At 42.6% G+C, this 21,755-nt stretch overlaps 1 protein-coding gene across 2 annotated transcripts in view; it reads left to right on the forward strand.

Annotated features, from left to right (window-relative positions):
* The first annotated feature begins 9,348 nt into the window (after nucleotides 1-9,348).
* Nucleotides 9,349-21,755, forward strand: part of LOC117494318 (kelch domain-containing protein 8B-like) — a 242,377-nt gene continuing 229,970 nt past the window's right edge. For both annotated transcript variants that reach the window (XR_004557066.1, XM_034145163.1), the window contains exon 1: nucleotides 9,349-9,952. The gene's annotated coding sequence lies outside the window, so the exon portion shown is untranslated. The remainder of the gene's footprint in view (nucleotides 9,953-21,755) is intronic.

Below are 21,755 nucleotides of genomic sequence, written 5' to 3' on the forward strand. Positions count from 1 at the left end.
TATATTGTGAGGAAAACCGACTTATCAACGGATCACCAGATCTTTTTTTTCTCACTTGCCTCTCAAAACTTCCGTAGAACTCTCCTAAGCAGCTGTATAATTAAAGGGGACCTATCATGCAAAATGCACTTTTGTACGTCTTTTATACATGAATATGTGTCCCCGGTGTTCAAGGGAACTCACCAAGTGTCAGAAAACACAACCCTCTCTATTTTCCTCCATACCCAAATCTCTAAAAAAGGGGCTGCAACGGATCTGATAAAAACTGATCCAGATTTGAACACTTTACTGACGTCAGGACGAAAGCGCTGGAGACGCTGTAGTACATATGCCAGGCCTGTAAGTGGCGCTGTAGTCTGCCACAAAAGCAGCGAAGAAGACTTCCCGCGCATGGTTACCATGGTTACCCTTCTGTTTATTCTCCGCTGTAGCTTTCTTTCTCCCTCCCCGAGGCAAGCGTTTGCTCCTGCTGCTTTAATTCAATGCAATCCCTCCCCGTCGAGGCAAGCACTGTAATTCTCTCCGGTTAGTCCACCAGCAGATGACAAACACCCACCTCTCCGCCTCTTCCAAGGAACGAGGGGATCGTGCGGCAGAGTTTCAGTTTCAGTTTCTTTCGCCGGTCAAGATGTCCGTTAAAGTTTAAATCTTCCAGACAAAATTAGAAAAGTGCCGGTCAAAGGTCTTCTTTGTTATTTATTGAGCTTTAAAACAAATGAATAACGACTCTATAGGCCTATAATAATATAATAAAACACGGAGGACGGAGATCTTTTTTTCTCCCCCTCTTGACTTGACTTGCTCCCCTCTCCTGCAGGGGGGCGTGGTCAGCTGCAGCTCACAGAATCAGCCCCCTGCAAAAACAGGGCTGGAGAACAGCAAATAGAGCGAAATGAGGCATGGCTAAAATGCATGATCTGTTTGGTATTTTGAAAACAGAAATGTATAAATATACCTTATATAGGTATGGCCCTACAATAAATCATTTAAATATAGCATGATAGGTGTCCTTTAAGGAATGTATTTAAGTACAATTTTGAAGTACCTGTTTTTTAAACTCTTGCTTTTTACTTCTACCAAACTACATGAAATAATATTATTCAATATTTCAATATTATTATTTTTACTCCACTTAATTTACTGACAGCTAAATATAAATCACTTGCAAATAAACATTGACATATAATTACAGGTTAATATAACCAGAAGCTGTATGTAAAGTTATACAAATTAACACATTCACGTATCAATGATCATAGTCTGTTATCATATAGGATTCTAAAATGGGTCATTACTCATACAGTCTATGCTCATAATGCATCATTTTACTTTTGGTATTTTAAGTATTAAAATATGCTAATGCATTGGTGCTTTTACTTAAAGGACACCTATCATGCTATATTTAAATGATATATTGTAGGGCCATACCTATATAAGGTATATTTATACGTTTCTGTTTTCAAAATACCAAACAGATCATGCATTTTAGCCATGCCTCATTTCGCTCTATGTGCTGTTTGCTGTCTACGGGGCTGATTCTGTGAGCTGCAGCTGACCACGCCCCCCTGCAGGAGAGGGGAGCAAGTCAAGTCAAGAGGGGGAGAAAAAAAGATCTCCGTCCTCCGTGTTTTATTATATTATTATAGGCCTATAGAGTCGTTATTCATTTGTTTTAAAGCTCAATAAATAACAAAGAAGACCTTTGACCGGCACTTTTCTAATTTTGTCCGGAAGATTTAAACTTTAACGGACATCTTGACCGGCGAAAGAAACTGAAACTGAAACTCTGCCGCACGGTCCCCTCGTTCCTTGGAAGAGGCGGAGAGGTGGGTGTTTGTCATCTGCTGGTGGACTAACCGGAGAGAATTACAGTGCTTGCCTCGACGGGGAGGGATTGCATTGAATTAAAGCAGCGGGAGCAAACGCTTGCCTCGGGGAGGGAGAAAAAAAGCCACAGCGGAGAATAAACAGAAGGGTAACCATGGTAACTATGGGCGGGAAGTCTTCTTCGCTGCTTTTGTGGCAGACTACAGCGCCACTTACAGGCCTGGCATATGTACTACAGCGTCTCCAGCGCTTTCGAGTGGCAATGGCCGACCGTGGCCCAACCCGACATTCCCCTGATAGGTGGAGAGTTGGCACAATAGCCGTAGCGCCACTTTACTGACGTCAGTAAAGTGTTCAAATCTGGATCAGTTTGTATCAGATCCGTTGCAGCCCCTTTTTTAGAGATTTGGGTATGGAGGAAAATAGAGAGGGTTGTGTTTTCTGACACTTGGTGAGTTCCCTGGAACACCGGGGACACATATTCATGTGTAAAAGACGTACAAAAGTGCATTTTGCATGATGGGTCCCCTGTAAGTAAGATTACAAATTCAGGACTCTTATTGTAAGAGAGTCTTTCTACAATTTAGTCTTGCTTGAATGTAATGAACATTTGAGATTTATGATAAGTTAAAGTAGAGTACTTTTTCCAACTCTGCTTTGGTAAAAATCCCAAAACATATTTAAAGCATTCTGAATATGATGTGTTCACCATGTGGTATAGCTAAATGTTAATGATTGATAGAAGAAATTAGAATACAATGACCTAAAGGAGAGCAGAGAGGAATACCACAGTAATAGATCTATAAAATATGGACATTTTATAGAACAGTCACAGAAAAGCTATTCCACCACAGAGATTCAAGTCATCTTGGCTGACCCTGCAGAAGCGCTGCTGGCTATTGAGTGAACATTTGAAGATTTTCATAAAAAGCCGATGGTCTTCTTGAGTAAATCTTCAAATGTTAAACCAATTGCCAGCAGCAACGCCACCGTCAATCACAGTCAGCCTGGGAGGGACATTAAAGTGTCCGACCTCTGCTGTAATGAAGCACTCCATCACACCAATGCTTACAAACACCTGGTAAAAGCTCAATTTCCGGCACAGTGTTAAGCATTTTAAATCCCATGCTAAAGGAAAGGGAGTAAATAATATATATTTCTCACAATAACTTCTTTATTTTCTCATATTATTATTTGTTGTAACTTCAGGTAGCTGCAATGTTCATTACAACACACCAAAGCATACACATTACTGTACTGACCATCCTTTGCACTTTCTTATATTGATCCCCAGTGGACCTGACCTGAGGCCTGTACTACGAAGCCGGTTCAACCTAACCTGGATATGTTTGCGTTGCCCGGCTTACCTAATCCAAAACAAACGCGCTCTCGCTAAACTGTCCTACGACGCTGGTTATCAACTCGTTAACTCAAGCCAGCTTTGCCCTATCTAGTTAGGTGCGTGTTCACATAAAAGGGGTGGTATTTGGAGCATTCGACCAATCACAAACATGGACAAGCATACTGACAGCTCAGCGCGTCATACTTCCTGAATGAAAAGTCAACTATAATATTAGACAAATATGAAGACGTTAAACTTTAAACATCCATGACTTAAACACTTTATCCAGGATAAAAGCCACATAGCTGCACCTGCAAGGTGAATACAGCTGGTAAAAGAAAAAGTGTTTGAACAGGTTTATGATATCACTGCCCCGTCCAAGACACGAGTGGATCTGACTTTAATTACATTTGACTCAAGTGTTTCGTCAACTTAATGTGTTGCTTAAAATAATACTTCTGCATACAGTATGTGACACTGAGTGTTGCACGCCAGATACGGCTCAAGAAGCTGACTCAGATAAGGTAATATCTGATACATTATGATGTGATATGATATGAATGATAATGGGACACATCGAGTCTGCACTCACAGTGCCGCGGACTGTAGGCTACGTAATGTTACTTTGATCCGGTTACTTATGTTGTGGCAGATATTTAAGTAAGCTTTCTTAACGCTAATGTTATAATAGTCAGATTGCTCTGAAGATGGGAGGTGATATTCTATTCATTTTCACGTTCACACAGTCGGTGATTTTGGCCGGCCGTCTTTCCTGCAACGGCAGTTTAAACTGTATTTCCTTTATCCTGTAATATGACTTGATCGCTTTAAACTCCGCACACTGAGCTCTGATTGGTCAGCAGGCAGTGCTTTCACTGAGTTGATCTCTTATCCTGCAACCTAACCTGCTCCGGAGCAGGCTAGCCGTTCAGCATAAGTTACCATGGAGATCTAGCCCGCTAAGAAGTGAACCTGCGTCGTAGGACCGGAAACCCAGAGTTAAGTTAAGTGAAGTTAGCTCGCTCAGCGAAAATCCGGCTTCGTAGTACAGGCCTCAGGTGCTGTGGACTGTTCTAATATAGATGTTGAACAGGGCCGGTGATAAACAGCATCCTTGTCTTACTCGGTTAGTGCTAGATCGTATACCTCCTGGGTTTTAGGCGGCGGAAGTGACGTAATCATGGATGAGAAGCGAAAAGTCGGCAACTTTTGCAGTAACTGACAGCACATCTGGTAGTAAAAGTAGACACATTTCATTTAATTTTGCATGGGCTCTTCGCGACTCTGGAGTCCTGCAGGAATCCGGAGGACAGTGAACAGGAGTGAGAGGGAGCACACTCCTAAAAAATCTCCCCCCTTTTTTTAAATAAACCTCGTAGCCTACTGTGTGCACTGTAATCCGAAATCAAACGCACTCAGTGGCTTTCTGAGTGTTAAATCCCATCTGTGCTTTTCTTCTTGTGAGATGTCATTTTTTTTATATTAGTAATAGCCTGCTGTCCTCCAAAGTTATGAATTCTCAAAATATTATATTTATGATATTTTTGTGGAAAAATTATGTATTCATGCTCAGTTCAGCATAAGTTACCGTGGAGATCTAGCCCGCTAAGAAGTGAACCAGCGTCGTAGGACCGGAAATCCAGAGTTTTCCCTGAAGTTAGCTCGCTAAGCGAAAATCCTGCTTCGTAGTACAGAGGCCTGTAGCCTACAACAAGTAAAATCAAGCAATCTGATTGGTTCTTAGCCGTGATATAATGAGCGTATATCACGGGATAGGGGATTGTAGTTACTTTTCAGAAGTCATGTATCCCTCCGCGTCTGAGAAAACCTACAACCGTTACAACTGTTACATTACGTCCGTTACGAAACTAACTAACTTACAAACCTTAAGATGGAAACATTTAAGGTTAACTTCGACCTCCGGGGTGGCCTTACTATGGAGGAGTGGATTGAGCAGTGCCTATCTCCAGAAAAATAAGCACCTAAACGACGACTTGCAGAGCTACGTGAAGAGCAGGTAGACCAACTGGAAAAGTACCACCATTCAAAAGCTTTCTGATGCGGGTCTTGAAACAAAGCAGAGAAATTATGACCGTTAGTGACCACAGGTGCGAAAGCTCTCTCCAGAGCTACTGGAAGCCGAATCTCGCGGACCGGAGAAAGTGGAGCAATATTTTCGCCACGCCAAGCAACAGCCAGAACAACCTCAGCCTAGTAAAAGTAACCACGTAAGCCATTCTACTGATGCTGGACAGTTTTTCAGTGGGTGCACAATAAACGGCAACATACAAATGAATGTAAATAAATAGCCAAATAATGGATCAACGCTCTCTGTCTAATATGTTCGCTAGCTGTTAGTGTTGTTGCATAGCAACCACCTCGCACTATGTTTTGTGCAGAAGGCAACGGAGGGACTATTTTATTTTGAACATCATTATTTACTAATTAAAAACTATTTAAATTAGAGTGTGTATTTTTCTTTCATATTGCCACACTTGGTAACCGTTTTATAAAAGCTTCGCGTCGGGCCGAACCACGCCCCTTAACTGTGATATAATGACCATATACCACGGCCTGTCGTGAGCTATTGCTTAAAGGACACCTATCATGCTATATTTAAATGATATATTGTAGGCCGCTCTGATCAAGTCAGAAGAGGGGGAGAAAAATAGATCTCCGTCCTCCGTGTTTTATTATAGCCTATTATTATATAGAGTCGTTATTCATTTGTTTTAAAGCTCAATAAATAACAAAGAAGACCTTTGACCGGCACGTTTCTAATTTTGTCCGGAAGATTTAAACTTTAACGGACATCTTGACCGGCGAAAGAAACTGAAACTGAAACTCTGCCGCACGATCCCCTCGTTCCTTGGAAGAGGCGGAGAGGTGGGTGTTTGTCATCTGCTGGTGGACTAACCGGAGATAATTACAGTGCTTGCCTCGACGGGGAGGGATTGCATTGAATTAAAGCAGCAGGAGCAAACGCTTGCCTCGGGGAGGGAGAAAAAAAGCCACAGCGGAGAATAAACAGAAGGGTAACCATGGTAACCATGCGCGGGAAGTCTTCTTCGCTGCTTTTGTGGCAGACTACAACGCCACTTACAGGCCTGGCATATGTACTACAGCGTCTCCAGCGCTGTCGAGCGGCAATGGCCGGCCGTGGCCCAACCCCACATTCCCCTGATAGGTGGAGAGTTGGCCCAATAGCCGTAGCGCCACCGTCCTGACGTCAGGACAGTGTTCAAATCTGGATCAGTTTTTATCAGATCCGTTGCAGCCCCTTTTTTAGAGATTTGGGTATGGAGGAAAATAGAGAGGGTTGTGTTTTCTGACACTTGGTGAGTTCCCTGGAACACCGGGGACACATATTCATGTATACAAGATGTGCATTTTGCATGATAGGTCCCCTTTAAGTACCAACACATCAACTTCCCGACGCGCGGGGGAAACATACTGGACCATGTTTATTCCCCTTTCCGGAATGGATATAAGGCTCTCCCTCGCCCTCCCTTCGGCAAATCAGACCATATCTCACTACTGTTGTTGCCTGCTTACAAGCAGAAACTTAAAAGGGACAGACCGATAACAAGGACAGTACAACGATGGAGCGAGGAGTCAGTTTCAGCACTGCAGGATTGCTTTGCATCTACGGATTGGAGTGTGTTTGAGGACAATAACATCAACACACACACGGACACTGTCATCTGCTACATTGGGAAATGCATCGATGACGTGGTACCGAAGGTTTCTGTACGGACATTCCCAAATCAAAAGCCCTGGGTAAACGGTGAGGTGCGCGGCAAACTGAAAGCGCGCACTCTCGCGCACACAGCGGGAGATTTGGAGGAGTACAGGAAGTCTAGGTATGATCTCCGGAGAGCAATAAAAAATGCAAAGAGACAGTACAAAGACAAGGTGGAATCTGACTTCAAAGGCTGTAACACTAGGAATATGTGGGCGGGACTAAGGACAATGACTGACTACAAAGGAGCAGCGGGGGGTGCTGCGGGAGTGTCTGCGTGCGCATCTCTCCCAGATGAGCTAAACAGTTTTTTTGCACGCTTTGAGAGCAGCCAGGCTGTGGAGGTACAGAGGGACCAGGAGCTACACTGCCCTTTTGTTTTAAATAGGGCAGATGTGTGTAAATCCTTTAAAAGGGTTAACCCACACAAGGCTCCTGGACCTGATGGCATCCCTGGCCGTGTTCTCAGGGTGTGTGCAGTTCAGCTGGCAGAGGTGTTCACAGACATCTTCAACAGGTCCCTGCTGCAGTCTGTAGTCCCCACATGTCTTAAACACTCCACCATCATTCCTGTCCCCAAAAAGACAATCATCACCTGCCCCAACGACTACCGCCCAGTAGCACTCACCTCCATCATAATGAAGTGCTTTGAGCGGTTAGTCAAATTATTCATCACCTCCTCCCTCCCTGAATCTCTGGACCCCCTGCAGTTTGCCTACAGAGCAAACAGGTCCACAGACGACGCCATAGCCCTCACCCTCCACACTGCCCTCTCACACCTGGACCCGAAGAACAGGAACACATATGTGAGAATGCTGTTCATTGACTACAGTTCAGCATTCAACACCATTGTGCCCTCCAAGCTGGCCATCAAGCTCAGAGACCTCGGGCTCAACAGCGCCCTCTGTGACTGGATCCTGAACTTCCTGACGGGCAGACCCCAGGCAGTGCGGGTGGGAAATATCACATCCTCCACCCTGATTCTCAACACCGGTGCCCCTCAAGGCTGCGTGCTCAGCCCTCTCCTCTACTCCCTGTTCACCCACGACTGCGTGGCCACACACAGCTCCAACACCATCGTGAAGTTTGCTGATGACACGACCGTCATCGGCCAGATCACAGACGATGACGAGACGGCGTACAGAGAGGAGGTCGAAAACCTGACATCTTGGTGCCAGGAGAACAACCTCCATCTCAACATCAGCAAAACAAAGGAGCTGATTGTGGACTACAGGAAGCAGCAGGGAGAGGGACACGCCCCCATCGCCATCAATGGGACTACGGTGGAGAGAGTCAAAAGCTTCAGGTTCCTTGGGGTCCACATCACTGAGGACCTGACATGGTCTCTTCACACCACCACCATCACCAAGAAAGCTCGACAGCGGCTCTTCTTCCTCCGCAGGTTGAGGAGGTTCAAAATGGATTCCAGGATACTCTGCAACTTCTACAGGTGCACGATAGAGAGTATCCTCACTGGCAGCATGACGGCCTGGTACGGCAGCTGCACCGACCTCGATCGTAAGGCTTTACAGAGGGTGGTGAAAACTGCACAGCACATCACCAGGACGGAGCTGCCATCCATGGAGGACCTTTACTCCCAGCGGCTCAGGAAGAAATCACTACGGATTATCAAAGACCCCCATCACCCCAGCCACAAACTGTTCTTTCTGTTGCCGTCTGGCAGACGTTACCGCAGCATCCTGGCAAGGACAAGAAGATTCGGAGACAGTTTCTTCCTGCGGGCAGTGAGACTGTTAAAAAATTGAACTGTTGAAACAACTTCAAACATTCAACTGCTACTCAGTAGTATGTATCTAATACCTAATATATATATATCATTCCAATAACTTGTATATAGACTCATACTGCACTATTCCACATCATAACTTTATTTCATTTTTATAACTATTATTATTTTTGTATTGCTCTTGCTCTTATTGTTATTATGTTATGTTATTATGTTGCATTGTTGGAGAAGCCTGTGACATAAGATTTTCAACTGCATAATTACTCTGTAGCTATGTCAGATTGACAATAAAGAACCTTGAACCTTGATGTACTGTTATATTTCACCACTGCTTATAAATCAATCATTTAAAATATAGCACCTCCTCCTAAAACAAATTGAAGTCGCAATAACATATATTTCTCAAAACATTTTCAATGCAACAGTGGGTCAAATCACATGACCTATAACATGTGGGATGCTGTTTACTTTATTTTTAATCAAATGGAAGACTTTGCTCTGAACAAAAGATGGGCACTTCCTCAAAATGTTCACCTTTAGTTTTCAATCTAAATGTATAAAAGAATAACTCCATTATCCATAAATCATAATTTTCAGGTGGAGGCCTTAAAGCGATAGGTGCTAAAACGGAGCGTTTCATGTCAATGGTACATTTAGGTTTATTAAAGACAGACCATATGAGATAAATAATGTGTTTAAAGAACATTAAATCGTGCATACATGTTTTAATACAATCCCCAAACACAAGAATTAACCTTCAGTTGAGCATGACAAGTCTCCTTTAAACTGAATGTTGCGTTTATATCCTTTTTTTTGTCATGATGTGTGTCTCTTTCTTTCCACATGGGGGCAGCATCCGGCCCCCAGCCGCAGCAGCATCCTTCCCTTCAGGTGAGCGCAGTTACCTGACGGTGCGCTGTATGACAGCGCATTAAATCCAAACAGCGCCACACTACAGTAGCGCATTCACACATTCGAGAAAAAGCGGTGATGCGTCTGCTGCTGTTGTCACCACAGGACAGTAGAGGGACAGCTGGCACTGTTTCTGGAGGCATAAATGCACTGGTGAGTGAGGAGGGGAGGAGACGAGAGGGAAGAGGGGGAGAAATGTTGAGTCAGTGTGAGGCAGGAGCACGGAGGTAACTGTTGGTTCCGCTGGATTTTTGTCGCTGCACAGGAACAGGAGCGAGTTTTCTCCACGACATGCCGTGTCCAAACATTTACGCGGAGCTGCTCCGGGGAGCACCGACGCGCCGCTGACTGCTGCCTGCCCGACCAGCCTCCGGACACAAAGGTAAGCACTGCTGTCCCCAAACGTTACACCTCTCTGCGTTTTATTCCACACGGAGAAATGACCCACAGCCAAGCATTTCTGCGCACTTTTTAAGGCTTACTTAAGATTGGGGAGGTCGATGCTCCACCTCCGCGCACATGTTGGCCGCGGTGCTCTCCATGTTGTTGGGCGTTGCGGAGCTGCTTATGGACATTAATTAAAGAACAGGTGTGGATACTCAGTTAAATGACGTAGTTGTAGCGGTATACTTGGTCGTGGAGGATCAAGCTCAACATAGGCCTACATAAATCACTCTGGGTGCCATGTCTAAAATACCCCATCACGGTTTATTCATTATTCACTCAAGAAGGTATCGTTATGTTTCTTAAGGGAGTCCTTAAGCAGTTTTACATCAGAACGATGTCACATGTTAGGGCAACAAAAGGTAAATAGTAAGTCTTGCATCGCAGGACATCTCCATCATCAGCTGTGGTTGTTGAGCTTTTACAAGTTTGCATATCAGCTGTAGGGACTCAGTGATGGGGCAGATTCAAAGCTTTAGTAAAAAGAAAGTTGCAGGGCAAATCCATCCAGCTGTTTAGTGAGATGCGTCTTTTTCTGGAAAAGCCTGGCCATCTGCTGCTGCCTGCCCAACATCTGGCTGCAGCTGGGTGTCTGACTGGCTGACAGTCTTTATCTCTTTCGAACTTTCTGCTGTCTCTTCACTGAGTGTTGGAGAGTCCTGAGTCTGTGCTCTGATGGGATTCTCTCTCTGCAGCCTCACTTTGTTCTCAGTGCAACCTGCTGGCTGTCAGCTGCTGAAGCAGAGGATGATCAATGTTTTTTCAGGAAAGAGAATGTACCGGAGAACACCTCATGTTAGAATTTCACAAAGCTGTGTTCACCTTTTTATTAACCCTGTTTTGATAATAGGGAGGCACGATATGGCCATGATCTTCTATCCCAATAGAAGTCATTTCATATCTTTATTATGTTATATTTTACGATGAAGCATGTTAGTAATTATTGTATGTACACTCAATGTAAGAAATGATGACATGATAAAGTCTATTTTTGTATTCTCCTGGGTGAAGTTAATACCTAATTGTGAAATTTAGTGCAGAATAAACATAACAGCTTGGACTTAATATAGAGAAAAACTAAATCAATATTTAGACCCATACTCTATACCAGGGGTACTCAAATACAAATCTTAAAGGTCCACATTTTTTTTTTCAATAAGACAAAGGTCCGTTTATTACGGTCATTCAAACCTTTAAACAATTGCAACAAGATTCTTAACACGAGGTTGCAAAAACAAAAATAATCTGTATGCAGCAGTTTTCATTGTTATTGTGTCTGTGCTTGATCCCTCAGAGTCGCAGTGTAAGAGCTGCACAGTTATGAATAAAGGCAGCTGCACCCTCTTTCATTCAGCATTCCCATTATTGCTTTATAAATGTCTTGCCCCCTTGTGTGTCCACTGAGGTTCGTCAGGCCCAACACATCTTCAACAAACTCCCCCTTTGCCTCATCATAAAAACTCACAAACACCAGCAACTGAGCATTGTCAGTGGTGTCAGTGGACTCATCCACAGCTAAGGAAATGCACTGTGCATTTTTTATTCCATCACAAAGCTGATTAATCAAATCACCTGCCAGTATTTATGTTCTTCTGGTTGCTGTGGAATCTGAGAGGGGGATTTGCTTGATTTGACCTGTTATTTCCTCTTTTTGTTTGCCTTCAAACATGGTCTCCATCACTTCAGTCATGCATTCTTTTATACCTCAGTTATTATCCAGTGGAAAGCCCTTACCTACTGGCCTAGTTAAATCAAAGTGGTTACTCTTTTTTTGGCTGGGCAGTGTAGTTTTACACACCGTCTTATTTGACTTTCTCAGGACTTAAAACTGTTTTTTGGGGGCAGACCCCCACAAAGAAAAAAATATATTTACACACGTAAGGTCATCATCTTAACAGTTTTGTATGCTCATCCGTGAGCAGAGCATGAAGTTGACTGCGGCGATTACCATTTTGTTCAGCAAAACGCCTCACAAAATTAGTAAGATCAACAGCTTTAGTGCGTTTTGATTCAATGCTGAGTACAGCCAAACTTGACAGTCTCTTCTCTGTCATTGTAGACCGCAAATACCTCATTCCTTCAGTACTTGGGTCCGAATACTTCTCGTTTTGCGCCGTACCGTTCAAATGAAATCGCCGCCAATCATATTTCCACGCTCGCGCCAGGGCCGGGGGAGGGGTTACAAGACGTGCGTCTTGTGCTGCATTAGAGACTTTCTCTCATAAATGTCCGATGAGCCACAACTTTTCTTTCAAAACAAAGCTGCCAACTGGGGTGGCAGCTGGGGTGGCAAGGCCTATTTTTAGGGTGGCAGTTGCCACCCCATGCCACCCCGGTAGGTCAAACTAGATGAGTTGTTAACTCTCGCTCTGACTTTTTTTTTTTTAAACACACACGCATTTTTCCCACCCGCATTCCGCGAAGACCCGCCCTACTGTGCATCTGATTCGCAGACTGTTGGTGGGGGAAAAAAACGCTGACGGGATGCTGAATGTGATTGGACCAATGCGTTGACAGACACACACAGACAGTGGAACAGTCGTACATGCAGAGCGCTGTATGCAGTGGACATAGCGGAGAATGTTGACTCGTTGCGTTGTGGCGATGTCTCGCAGATAACACAGATAACACAGATAATACATATGAAAAGTATAATTTGCTCAGAGTCCAGAGACAGTTGTGGTTCGGTCCGGATCCGGACCGGAGTCCGGACTTTGAGGATGCCTGCTCTATACTGACTATGCTTATACAAGCATGTGCACAAATCAGATTTGCACTAGTTGATTTCATGTTAGTTAAGTTAGTTAGTATTTGCTTGTGTTGATTTGTGTTGGTTCTCTCGCGTCCCAGGAGAGAAGCTTGCAATAAGGAGACTAATGGAGTCTCTGAAAAGGTTCAAATGGGTTACTTTAATTAAATGGCGCGGTAATGAACCAAGCAGAAGGAGTGAGGAGAGAGCAGCTGCAGCTGCTGTCTGGAGGCGGCCCGGTCAAGAAGTGCCTGAGATCGCGTTGTCCCCCGTCTGTATCGATCCAGCGCTCCTCCTTCAATGGCGGCTGGTGACGTCGTTCTCCCACCTCTTTCTCCAATGTCCGATATCGCACATAACAGAGGATTTAAACGTCGTGTGGTCATTGTATAACACGGCTTTTCTCCTCATACACTCTTTCATGACTTTTTATTTAATGCATTTTAACGGCTGTAATCGATCTTATCGTGAAACCGGAAGTGGTCATTGTTGTCGTCTCTCAATACAGCTTTTCAAAGTAAACTTTAACCGGAACTGTTTTCAGAATAAAACAGTTTTGAACTTACTGTTTGTTTAAACTAAATTACGTCATTCAATGTTGATTTTAATTTCTAACACTTGTTATTTTGAATTTAGAAGACAATTATGTATGTTGTTGAGTTTGGCTTCTCCTTATCCCTCCCTGCATATATTTGTATTTGTTTTTTTTGGGGCATCCTGTGCCTTTATGTAGAGACCGAGTTGTAAAGGGGGGACAGAGGGGATAACATGCAGCAAATAGTCCCAGACCGGATTTGAACGATGCAGCAGCAGTATTAGCAAGGCAGAGAGGGCAAATCTTGCAGTTTGAATAGAGCGCCAGATTACGGTTGGTTGGTCGTATGAGGGGGAAAGGCATGTCACATGTTTGTGTCATTGCACGAGTTGACAGCCTGAACTACCTCGCAGGCTTCACTTTCTTTCATGCATCTTACCAAAAACACATTTAAAAAACATCGACTTCAAGATGAGGGAACAAAGAAGTGCTAACATGCTAACTCATTCCTAGCTTTAGGACTCTTTCCTGCACTAATGTTTTATGGCGCTTAAAAAAAATGCACTGTAGCTTCTTATTTACATTAAAGGTAAAACAAATTCCCAGGAAGAATCAATTTATTTTTATCGCTTCTCTCACACATTCCCTCCTCCTTCTTCCGCTCCTTGCTCGTCTCTCTCTGCCGCCGTGCTCCAGCTGACCCGCAATGATCGCTCCTAACTTGGTGTGAGTTCATTTGCATAATGAGGATTACAGCTGACACGCAGCGTCTGGGCCTGTCAGGCTGCATCCAGCAGAGGAGAGGTGCTGTGTGGCAGATCCCATTGTGCCAGCCAAATGCCAGCCTCCATCAGAGCTCACCAGGAGTGCCGCCTCTTAGCCACCATCAGCCTGAAACAGTGAGGGACAAATGGACTGAGTGCAAAATTATTCATGTGTGAAATTAGCCATTGACAATGGCTAGTTAGATACCGATGAATTAAAATGCATTTTCTCCCTCAAACGTTCCAGGCAGAGCAAATTGATGAGCTTTATCCAATAATAGTTTAATTAGCATCAGGTTTGTCTGGAGGAGGAATTACATTTATTCTTGTTAGTGTTTTTCTTTCTATTCCAAATGAGCCGCCTGCTTTACAGCTGAGGAAATTCCACAGTTCAAACCACACTGTAAAAACTGTTGCTTTGGTAAAACTTAAAAAATATGTGTCAAGTGATTCCAAGCAATTTTAAGAGTTTAGTCAACTTTTGCATTTTTTGAGTTGGTGAAATGTACTTTTTTTAGTTTTCCTCTACTCAAGAATGTGTTACTTTGCTAAAACTTAAAAAATATGTGTCAAGTGGTTCCAAGCAATTATAGGAGTTGGGTAAACTCACTAATGTGATTTTCTCTGGATATGAAAAGATGAGATGAGCCTACAATTAAAAGCCCAGATATTAAGTGTAACCAATGCAAATAACAATCTGCTAAGAACCACACGAGAATAAAGTAAATTATAAAACACAATTGAGTTGCCGGAACCTATATACGACAAACTCTTCCTGATTTCAATCCAACCCTTTAAATATTTGATAGCATTGAAACATTGCAGATTAAACAAATAAATTAAAAAAGGGAACGTTATGGACATGTTAATACATTTTATTAAAATGTGATTATTTCAAAACAGTTGTCATAAAAGAGTAACAAGTTTGTTTAAAAGCACAACACATTAACATACATGGAGACACATGGTTATAACTGCATCTGGCTCTTGGGCAATGTATAACTTCATGCTGTGCATCACGAGCCTGTTGCACTTCGACCTCTGCTGTTCCCTGTAAATACAAATAAAACACTAAATTGAGTACAAATCAGGACACACCATGTGTTTTCCTCAAAAAAAAAATCAAATCCGTCTTGAAAACATAACGAGCCAGTTTACATTATCTGTTAACAGATGGTAACAGAGGTGCTATTCACATGCATTACAAGGGGTTTAAGCCATCAAAAAAAGGCTGGTTTGCAAGAAAATGAACCAAATAGTCATGATATTGATATAGTTCATAAAATGTCCAACTACTTCTTTTTAACCCCACCTCATGCTCAGAGATCTATATAAAGTGGCACATGGGTCCTAGAATAAAAAGAACAGACGATTATTTCAACTTTTATCTTGATAAGTGAGAGCGCAGGCCAGTCTACATGAATGCAGGGCAAGGCACGTTTCTGTCCAAAGGTTCCATGATGGAGTCGATAATGTTTTAAAATATCACTTTGAGTGGTGACACTAGTGCTGCATAGTTTACATCTCCATCCCATCTGTGATTCAAAAAATAGAAATGGGTACGTTTACCTGATGCTCATTATATTAGTATGTAAACATAACACGTCTTGATTTAACCTCTGAAACAACAACTAGTCTGACACACTCAAGGGCTTACCTAATGTGAACCTGAAGTCCATAGCAGGAGGCAAAAGGAGGTGTGACTGTTTTCTGGGGAGGCAAATGAAAGAACAAAATAGTTACATGATGACAATGTAACAATAATTTCAGTAGAATTCATTAAAACATATTTAATTCAATTAATGGAATCAAACATTAAAACACAAGTATCATTTAAAACGGTATTTTATTTATATACATTTATAAGGATGGCATTTATTAAGGATGGTATTGTTAGATACCAGTACAATTCCATGATTCTCTACACAGCAGATCCTAATTACTTCAATATACACTCCTTTATCTCGTTTGCATACTGTCTAATATCTACTTTATGTTGTAGTAAAACATCTCCTTAATAAAACTGTATTTATTGATATTTCTCGCTAAAGACTGCATTTTACTGTACTACATTGAACACATCTTGCTGACGTTATACATGCATCCTCGCCCAATACACACTTTTACTGAATTGCGCCTGAATGCACCTTAACTGAAGTCACCTCCGTCACTTTCTACTGAGAGCTAACGTAAACTCTCCTGCAGATTCCAACATGGATGTGCATCTAGCGTTGCATAAGCATGAAAAATATAGTTTGCACTTAATTTTGTATAATAACAACTCGATGCTGTAACTGCAGACTATGAGTTTAAATTGGGTACACTAATGGCGCGTTTCCACTACAGCCCGCAGCCCGGTTTAAGAGGGCTGTGACGTCAGCAGCCCGTCTTTGGTTGCGTTTCCACTTGGCCTAGTACCGGCCGGCGGGTCCTAATTCACAGTTTTTCTGGCCTCATAAAATCGTGGGTCCAGGGCCAGAGACAACGAGGCTGAGTCGGGCTGAGTATGCTAAACTAGAGAGAGCGTCGCTGGCAAGGGGGCAACAACTACAACAAGATGGACATATTTGACCGTGATTTAATTGTAATACACGTTTCAAAATGATGCCGAAGTAACAACATAGTGGTTAATAAAAACCATGAATTAATGCTTTGTCAAGTCTGCAGACAGACGGCAGGGGAAAAACCTTTTAAAATGCTTGTTTTCTAAATGGAGATTGGCTAAGCTAACGCAGTATATGCTCCGACCGTCCACACTCACAACAACGGCCTATACAGACATAAATAAACCAGCGACTGTATTCACCATGACACAGGCAGTCTGTGGTGTGTACTTGTTTAACTTTTGTCTAGTTTCTGAACATATATGAGGAGCTGTGAGCTCTGAGTGCTAACAGCTAACGGCTGTGTTGTTTTTCTGGGGTCCTCTGAAGATCACGTCACGGCTCCGCCTACACTGCGTTACTATAGATACTGCCCCAGTTCCTAAACTGTAATGGAAATGCGCCATAAAGTGAGCCAGTCCTAACGAGGCCCAGCCATACCGAGCGGGGCCGAGCGAGGCCGTGTAGTGGAAATGCGCCATAAGATTGTAGAAAGATAATTCATTGCTCACAGTAAAACAAACGGCGAAATACATATAGAGGAATTAATATCAAATAGGCGCATTGGTAACTTACTCTTACATAACCGCTGGGTTATAAAGTAGTAGGGAATAGTTTTAACGGAGGTATTTTACCGCACAACATGCACGGCAGGAGAGCCTCTGAGCCCCGCGGCCGCATCACGGTGCCCGGGCCAACGCTTAGAGCGGCATAGGGGAACAGTTTGCGGAGTTGATTCTTAATACGTACTCTTAACTTAACCACTTTAAACAGAATTGCGTCGGTAAGCACTTGATGCAAACTTTGCCCAACAACTTTGCGCGAAGAAATAGACTACATGAGCACGACAGGGCTGAGTCTAACTTTAACAGCAGTAATGGCGCTGGCATGCATTAAAATGTCGATGTTTGGTTCAAAACAGTGAATACAAGAAAAGTAAATAACACTTTCTAGTTAAAAAGCAGTAATTAATAACTCAGGTGGCATGCTTACTTGTTTTACGATGGTTTGAGGAGGATCCAACGCAAACACGTGTCCAACTGCTGAAGAACCGCTGCAAAGAGGAACAGGAAGTCTCACACCGCGGTATTCTCGTTTGAGGGCGTGGCATGACCGTGGCGTTGACAAAAGCATTTTTATTACGTTTTCCAAAACGTATTTTTAAAGAAAGTTCAGAAAATGTGATATTAATGAGTTCTTAAAACATGTTCTCATTGTTGCTTACGTGTTACTTATTTAAACGCACATTGGAAAAAAACTAATTTAGGGCAAGTAAATTACATTAAAAAATTGAGTTTTGTTGACTTCACCATCGGAACTGTTTTTACAGTGCAGGGTAAAAGTCCACAAGAGGACATACGCTCCTGAAGCTAGTTTGTCTCCTTGAAAAAATTATATTTTAAGGAGCTGTTTACAAGCGTCCCCCATCTGCTCTCCCTGCTTTCTTGGCTTCTTCTTTAATCGTCTGAGCCTTTCTCACTTCCACCATCATAAGTGTCCATCTCTTGGTGGTGTAGTGAATGCAGTGTGGATTTGATCCTTAAGCTCAGCGCGTGTCCTCCTGTTAAACTCGCTGTTTGGGGCTTGATAAAAGAACCATCTGATAACAGTTGATATTAGCCTGAAGAGTAATTTATCAACGATGGAAGTGGGTGAACAGTTTTGTGCTTCTAACACAAACATTGGATCTCTTCTTGAGCTTTAAAACATGTGTACATTAAGAATTACTTCTGAACATTAGGATAAAAAAAACCTTAGTGGCACACAAGTGTAACCAGGGTTTAAATAGGAAATAGAATGTTCATTTTCAGGTTCATATTTCTATTCAGTGTCTCTACTGTGACATGTCTCCATGCTTTAATGTTCAAAAAGGTCTTTATTTTTCTCATACTGCCTGTGCTGCAGCACCTCTTTTCACCCTCTGTCTGAAACCAGAGCCCAGTCTGCTCTGATTGGGTAGCTGGCCGGCTCTGTTCTGATTGGTCAACCGCTTAGAGATTTCCCGCCCCCCTAGCTTATCGCTCAATGTGTTGGAGCGCTAGCCAATAGAAGCGCAAGTGTTACATGATGTCATTATTTTACTGAAGTAAACAAAGGAATCCAATCGTGGTGTTTCAGGCGGGAGTGTGTGCGAGAGAAACTCTCTCGGGAGGGAACACAGGGATTTTAGCCTTTGCAGACCATTAACATGTACAAAAACCTATATAACACACTATAAAGGAAAGAGAAAACCCCAAAAATAATACGGCCTCTTTACTTAGATTACGAGTGGTGATAAAATAACGAATGGTTGGATATAATGACGACGTCATAAGAACTATGACGTCTTCCTTCTTGCAGGTCTCCCTTGAAAAAGAGATCTATGATCTCAAGGGACAATCTGGTTAAACAAAGGTTTGAAATGAAAACTAATAGATTTCCAACTATATCTCTTGAAGTGGTGTGTGTATGATCGAAATCAAGGTAATTATTTCTCTCTTACAATGATGTCAAAAATGTCAACTTTTTCTTATCACCGATTGATTTTTCTTTGTATTAATGATAATACATTTTAATCAATCTACCTTTTATAATTTAACTATTGCATTTGGGTGCCATTTATTTTAATTAAAACTAAGCCATGTTAACTTGTCATTCATTTTCTCCCTGAGGCTCTTTGTCCAAGGCTAATTTCCTGTAGTACTTGGCATATTGGCCTAATATTTTTTGCTCATACAAGAAACTATGTCCGTCGCTGTGATCAACAATATTTGAATAACACATTTTGTTCAGTGAGTGCTTATAAATGATGGAATGTGGAGGGGCTGCAGGTGACATCAGCTTCTGTAGTAATAGGCTAAACACAAGCTTTACCTTTTCTGATGCAGGCCACATTTTCGCCATTGTCATTTCTCAAAAACTGAAATTAATAGAAAAATTGGTTCTGATTTTTAACCGGAGCCTTTGCAGCTTAGTTCCAAACCTATGTTCCGATCTACTAGTAAGGCACGATACAAGAGGAATAAATCCCAGTTTTTGTTATTTTTACCTTTATCTTGACTGTAAGGGTGCTGGGAGGGACAATTGAGTGAGATTTAACTATTTTTGTTTGAATGGAGAAGGGACTTTCAGAGCACTTTTGTAGTTTACACATTCTGTGTCTCCATAAATCCGTCCCATTGCATGCTGGGAAACTTCCCCGCACATCTGCTTCCGGGATGTACTGTCTGTGATTTCTCCAAATGTATTGGTTGCTATACTTTTGTCCACAACAACCAACTCTACACCAGGCTACTAGGATTTTCAAAGAGATGTGACTGATCGTATGGTCTGCACAAGCTGCTGGATTGAGTAGGTGAGATGAATCATTGTTCAGTACTTAGTAGTGTTTTATGAACACCAATGTTTGTACGTAGAGTACCTACGCAGACAATTTACTTGTTCAATGCATGCTTTGACGAATGAGGCGTCTGAACTCTGAGGAAGCTTTGGTGCATGAGTGTACATTACAGAATGTCTTACTGTAAGATGTGATTAAGGTGCTCTGTGTGGGACTGATTTGTCTGACACACACACAAACACACACACTCAGCGCTACAGACACTAACCCAGGCGGTGTGGAACTGAGCCAATATTCCCATCAAAGGATTAAGGGATGCTAACAGGGTACAGTTTGGACATACAGCCTGCCAACACAGGGGCCATTCAGGCATGGGTGAGATGTGGATCGAGGAAAGGGATGGGATTTGGAGGAAGAATAAATGTGTGGTACGTGTAGAGAAAATAACAATTGCGCATCTCAAGCAGAAAGAAAATGTAGTCAGCTTTAAAATAAGTTTGACAGTCTGATAAATATTCACTTTCTTTCTTGAGAATAGATTAGATACCTCTTACAGTATGTGCACTAAAAGGCCTTTGAAGCTAACCCCAGTCATTACTTATTTGAAAGGGGACCTATCATGCAAAATGCACTTTTGTACGTCTTTTACACATGAATATGTGTCCCCGGTGTTCCAGGGAACTCACCAAGTGTCAGAAAACACAAACCTCTCTATTTTCCTCCATACCCAAATCTCTAAAAAAGGGGCTGCAACGGATCTGATACAGACTGATCCAGATTTGAACACTTCTATGTTGTCACAGAAGTGGCGCTACGGCTATTGGGCCAACTCTCCACCTATCAGGGGAATGTGGGGTTGGGCCACGGCCGGCCATTGCCGCTCGAAAGCGCTGGAGACGCTGTAGTACATATGCCAGGCCTGTAAGTGGCGCTGTAGTCTGCCACAAAAGCAGCGAAGAAGACTTCCCGCCCATAGTTACCATAGTTACCCTTCTGTTTATTCTCCGCTGTGGCTTTTTTTCTCCCTCCCCGAGGCAAGCGTTTGCTCCCGCTGCTTTAATTCAATGCAATCCCTCCCCATCGAGGCAAGCACTGTAATTCTCTCCGGTTAGTCCACCAGCAGATGACAAACACCCACCTCTCCGCCTCTTCCAAGGAACGAGGGGACCGTGCGGCAGAGTTTCAGTTTCAGTTAATTTCGCCGGTCAAGATGTCCGTTAAAGTTTAAATCTTCCAGACAAAATTAGAAAAGTGCCGGTCAAAGGTCTTCTTTGTTATTTATTGAGCTTTAAAACAAATGAATAACGACTCTATATAATAAAACACGGAGGATGGAGATCTCTTTTTCTCCCCCTCTTCTGACAGCCCAGCAGCTGATCAGAGCACGGCTCACCTCTCCTGGCGTGGTCAGCAGAATCAGACCCGAAGACAGCAAACAGCACATAGAGCGAAATGAGGCATGGCTAAAATGCATGATCTGTTTGGTATTTTGAAAACAGAAACGTATAAATATACCTTATATAGGTATGGCCCTACAATATATCATTTAAATATAGCATGATAGGTCCACTTTAACTTAGCTTAGCTTATTTTAGCTTAGCTCAGCATAGTTTATCTTAGCTTACTTTAGTTTAGCTTAAAGTAAGCAGGCAGGGAAAACAGTTAGCCTGGCTCTCTACATAAATATGTTTTACCCACACCTCTGAAGTTTACTAATAAATAAGCTAATAATCTTATCAACCGTTTCCCCTGCTTGCAGTCTTTATGCTAT

This window comes from Trematomus bernacchii, unplaced genomic scaffold (genome assembly GCF_902827165.1).
Source record: "Trematomus bernacchii unplaced genomic scaffold, fTreBer1.1, whole genome shotgun sequence".
Taxonomy (NCBI): Eukaryota; Metazoa; Chordata; class Actinopteri; order Perciformes; family Nototheniidae; genus Trematomus; species Trematomus bernacchii.